Source organism: Mytilus edulis, chromosome 10, assembly GCF_963676685.1.
Source record: "Mytilus edulis chromosome 10, xbMytEdul2.2, whole genome shotgun sequence".
Classification (NCBI taxonomy): domain Eukaryota; kingdom Metazoa; phylum Mollusca; class Bivalvia; order Mytilida; family Mytilidae; genus Mytilus; species Mytilus edulis.
Window position 1 is genome coordinate 49,619,733 of NC_092353.1, and position 6,097 is coordinate 49,625,829.

Below are 6,097 nucleotides of genomic sequence, written 5' to 3' on the forward strand. Positions count from 1 at the left end.
ACCGTAGCTTGACCTGATTGCATATTTAATTGACTAATGTGCAGCTTTTGTAATTCTATCATATTCTCTTTAACTTTTATATAATATATTAGTCAGCTACCCTTGACCTCATTTCAAGGATAATTATAACTCATATGATAATTGACTGGAGACTGGAGTAAAGAAACATTGCACGAAAATATGACAATCCCTGCTCAAGAGGTACAACCACAGGCGCTTGGGTATATGATACAGATAATTTAAAAAAAAATGTTGATTAGAATATTAAATTTATTTAAATGCTTATTTCACAAATATCACAGATAATCTTAATATAGATCAAAACATCAACAATACTAGTAGTTTTAACAAACTTGATGATTTCATATTGGGCCATGTACCAGATAACGTGTATTTTTTATACCATGTATGCATTATGAGTTTGTGTGTTTACAACTAAAAGCACTAGATGAATCAAAAGCAACAGGTCTTGATACCATAAGTGCAAAGTTTTTAAAGATTTCTTCTCATCATGCTATATTACTACCACTTTGTCATATTTTTAATTTTTAAGCATTAAAAAATGTTTTTCCTATCTCCATTTAAACTGGCAAAAGTCATACCAGTTTTATAAGAATAAAGGCTCAAAACAAGATGTTTTTAATTACAGACGAATTGTAATTTTACCACTCATTTCTAAAATCTTGGAAAACACTTAGGAAATTATCTTAATAAATACAACTTTCGCGCAAACCACTGTTGTCAAACTGCATTAACAGCTTTATTAGATAAATGGCTTAAAGCCATTGGTGATGGCGATCTTGTTGGGCAGTGTTTCTAGATCTAGCAAAAGCCTGTGATCTTCTCAATAATGAACTGCTTATTTAAAAAAATTAAACAAATTCAAATGTGCTTATACTTCATTACGTTTGTTTACATCATATTTGGCTGACAGATATCATATGGTATCTATTTCAAATTCATTTTCAGACTTACAAAAACAAAGAAACGGGTGTACCTCAAGGATCCGTATCAGGACCGGTGTTGTTTTTTTCTTTATTTTTTTATCAATGATCTTCCTTTGTCTAATCCTAATCATAACACCGATTTATTTGCTGATGATAGCACCATATCAGTCATTGGACAAATCAACAACTTAATACAGTTTTACAAGATATTTTTCGCTGGTGTGATGAAAATACAATGGCTGTAAGGAAAAGCTATATATTTGCTCTAATCAGAAGCTTTCCGTTGCATCAAATGAACACGCTCTCGCTCTTGTTCACTCGTTCACTCCCTCTCTCTCGCACTCATTTTCTCGTCCACAGCCATTCTCTCTCGTTCACTCACTCTCTCTCATTCTCTCTCGTTCACTCACTCACTCATTCCCATTCGTTCACTCACTCACTCAGTCTCATTCTCGTTCACTCACTCACCCATTCTTATTCACTCTCGTCCTCTCTCGTTCACTCACTGACTGTCTCACTCTCTCACTCTCATTCACTGTCGTTCACTGACTCTATCTTTCGTTTACTCACTCTCACTGTCTCCATTCATTCACTCTCATGTTCGCTCACTTTCACGTTCACTCACTCTCTCTCATTCTCACTCTCACTGACTCACTATCTCGCTCTCGTTCACTCACTGACTCACATTAACTCACTTTCTCGCTCTCGTTCACTCTGTCGCTCTTGTGCACTCTCTCATTCTCTCCCTCGCCCACTCTCTCGTTCGTTGTATCACTCGTTCGCCGCTTTTCTCTCTCAGCAACTTACCCATTAAGAGAAGAGACAGGTAAAGAGATATAGGAGAAATAGAAGAAAGGGAAAGAGAGTGCCTATAAGAAAGACAGAAATTGAATTGTTATAGAAACATGAAGAGAGAAGTACCTTTCCAAAGTATATTCTTCTAGGTTATCTCAATAAGAATATACACCGTACAGTGATGTATGGCTATGGCTGCATAGTATTCTACTCCCTCGGAGCTGTTATTTACAACAGTCCATTGGGGACAGCACCACTGCCTACCAGTATATTGGAAAGGACGACACCTTCACCTACAGTTTCCTTCACTAGGTTAGGGTGCGATTAGTATACAAACAAATGGAAGTGTTTAACGACCTTGACTGGCTATACAGCCCTCGCACGGTCGGCTCGGTGCCCGAAGGCGATTGGTGAGCATTTAAATATTTTCTGCCGTGGGTCAGGAACTGGTAGTAGAGGACGCCGAATGGAGGCCGCCATCTTGGTTTTGGTGAGTTGTTTTTTTTGGTTTTTGACTATTTTGGATTTTTCTTCTTCACAACGGCTGCTTTCAGGGCCAGTTTGGTCAGCTTGGCAGCCCGCTAACCTCGATGAGTGAGTACCGATAGATGAATGGTGGATGTAGTTCTAAAGATGACAGGAGGCGTTATCAGGACCCAAAGCCGTGAGGCAGTTACATGCAGGTCGTATCACCCAACAGCCTAGGATACAGCCCTCGGACGTTAATCGGCATGACACTCCCCTTAATAGACAATGATTTTGGAGGCATGTTAACATTTTATATTATTTAATATAATGCACGTTCAGGTATTTTTAATTTTTAATTTCTGCATTTTAACTTCAATGAAGGCACCCTAGATGTTTTTCTTTTGTTCGCATTTAAAAAGTTAACCACTTTATTAAATTTATAAGTTTGATTGAATAATAATGTTTAATTTTTCGAATATTTTAAAATTTAGAAATGAACATATCAAAGGACGGTAACTGCTTTTGTTTTATAATATAGACAAGTACATATGAACTAACACGTGTTTGTCCGATCTAGGATTAAGTACCCTTGTGTTGATTCAATGTTAAACATATGGAAATTTTATAGAAAATCCACAGCATTTATCCTTGTTATCTCATATTTGACAATTTAATGACTGATAGAATAAGATATAGGATTATTGGATGCAGTGCTAGCATTGATTTCCTTATAACAAGTTTATTAATGTAGTTATTGGTTAAAACAAACATAAATATGGACCAAACCAAGAACACCTTTTAAGATGCGCTCGACTTTAGTGACTCAGCACGAGGTGTTTTGGAATTTACAGGTTTCTTAGAACTTTTTGTAAACAAATAACACTAGCACATCATAGAAAAGTAAGTGAGTAATCTATGTTTCAAAATGGACTATCTCTATTATTCATTATATCTGTAGTTTTGATACAATTAAAGTTTGAAAAGTTCGTACAAAATGGCTACAGAAAAGGGGTCATAAACCAGGTTAGTTTCAAAAAATATACAAACGTAAACACACTCTTACATTTCTATCTTACTGCATTTCATGTCAAAATGTTTGTTTTTCAGATATTTTTGCTCAGTCTTTTTGTGTTTTGTAGACTCGTGTTTATATTTTCGTCATTTTACGTTTTGTGCCATAATATTTTGTTGGGACAAACTTAAGTAAGAGTAAGAGAACGGAAACTAAACATTTTTGTAATTTTTCCATTTAAAGGGTCATAACTCTAGAACGATTAGAGTGACGCTACCAAAATTCAAACTTGATCTGTATTTTGTGGTAATAAGCATTGTGTATAAGTTTAGTAATACTTTGTTGAAATCGTTGTACCGTTTGCTAGTTTGTGTCCTCAGGAAGCTGATTTTAATTACTGTAGCCTTACAATTACACAAAATATAATTAAGTCACTTTTCACCTCAATTCATATCGTTTTTGGTTGGGTTTGTGTTGCTCTATCTTGAGTTTTTTGTATTGTTTTGTTTATGTTGTCGGTATTATCGATTTTTTTCTTTTGATCAAGTTGTTGCCTATTTTTAAGACTTGTGGTTTCTGAGGGCCTCCTTACTTAGTGTCCTTTGTTTCACAAATTCCGAAAATACCCCCCAAAAAATTAAAAGATTGTATCCGCCTCTTTTCTGTAAGTAGAGGTTATCTATACCTCGGATGAGAAAATCCTTAGTATTTCGAATAATTTATACTTTTGCAAATAGTAAATTTTTAAAAATGACCATACAATTGATATTCATGTCAACACAGACGTGCTGACTACCTGGCTGGTGATAACCTTGGGGACGAAACGAAACTTTCACTAACTAGCTTCCATTGATGACGTATTCATTTTGTTAATTAATGAACCGTCTTTCATTTACTTGTTTAGTCAAGTGGTCTTCATGTTAGTGGCTGAACTATGGGTTTTGCTCATTGTTGAAGGCCGTACAGTGACCTATAGTTGTTAATTTAGTGTCATTTTGGTCACTTGTTTTATATATACAGAAATTTTGTCATCTTTTCGATAAATTGTCTAGATAAGTAAAGATGTGGTTGTGCTTCCAAAATTATATCAAATTAATACCAACCACAATTTAAATTGTTCCATGGCAGACAATTTGACCACGTGTTGTTCGTTGTTGTTTGTCTTGTTAGGGATCTAAGTGTCGGTGGTAAGTGTGTTCTGTTGTACTGTCAAATTTTGTTAGAGGAATGTTGTTTTCTTGTATGTGTTAACAACGTCCATCAATACCTATAAGTATTCGACAGATTGCACTTGGACACTTGTCGATATCTAACGACCAATAACAAATTGCCGATTGAAACAGGAAGTTGGCAAAACGTATTGAGAGAAAACCGTGTTTGCAATCTATGTAAAAATCGACAAATTGGTGACGAATATCACTATATATGTCTTTTAAGCGGAATGAAAGATATCAGAGGGACATTCAAACTCATAGATAGAAAATAAACTGACAATACCATGTCTGAAATAAAACAAAAGACAAACAGACAAAAAAATTGTAAGGGTACCGTGGAACCCAGTGTCTCGCCTACTTTAGCTGTTTATCGCAGGCTCAACAAAAATTAGGGAAAAAAATAATGAAGATATACTATCTTTTGATTGTAAGGAGCTTCTGTTCAAGTTTAGTAAAAATCTAGGATTGTTTATGAATTTAATAAATGTTTTAAAAACTAGTAATGTTAACTGGAAGAAAAACTAAGTCCATTTATAAGTAAAATATGGAAAACAGGGGGGGGGGGGGGGGGGGGGGGAATAACAAAATTTCCTTCTTGATACTAGCTTTTCATTATAAATAAGCTTCTTACCAAGTTTGGTACAAATCCAGGATAGTTTAAAAATGATTAAATTTCAAAAACTTAAACCACAGACTGAATGTAATGTTTCCTGACAGAAAATCTTATGATCATGTTTAGCAAGCTTCTATGCGGTATGGGCCTTGCTCATTGTTGAAGGCCGTACGGTGACCTATAGTTGTTAATATCTGTGTCATTTTTGGTCTCTTGTGGACAGTTGTCTCATTGGCAATCATACCACATCTTCTTTTTTTATATTCTGTTAAAGTTTGGTAGAAATTCAGGATAGTTTAAGAAAGTTATTTTAAAAATTTCAAAAACTTTAACCACAGAGTGAATATTTGTGGACGTCGCCGACGACGACGGAATGTAGGATCGCTATGTCTAAGGCTCGACAAAAATAGTACACATGACACAACATAGAAAACTAAAGAAAAAGCAACACGAACCTCATCAAAAACTGGGGGTGATATCAATTGATCCGGAAGGGTAAGTAGATCCTGTTCCACATGTGGCACCCGTCATGTTGCTCGTGTTATTATTAACCCGGCAAATAGTTCAATTCGGTAGGTCACATTCGTGAAAAGGGACCGGATTGTAGTTACGACATAAAGAACATATCCGATATCATCTGTGAAACAGTGTACAGGTTTTATTGGTTGATATTGTTGATCCTTACTGAATTTCACTGATCGAGATTGAGAGATAGAGATCTAATAATACAGCTAGTTTTACGTCCCCACGTCGTGCATTCAGCAACCGTGGTTGGCTCTTTTTATTTATACAAATATTTGTATCGTCTAGTTCATACCTCATTATTAATCTATCCCTCTTTTTTATGCATATAAAAGAGAAAGAAAAAACAAATGTAGCCCAAGATTTGTTCAAGAATGGACTTCGGACATAAAATTAAAATAAGATCTATTTGAAAGGATATAGCTTTAAAAGCACCATTTAACTAATAACAAAGTATATTGAGCAGTACTGTAATTGAATTTGTCTAGTTTTACAAGTAAGTAACTTAAAGGACAAGAAGCGGCCG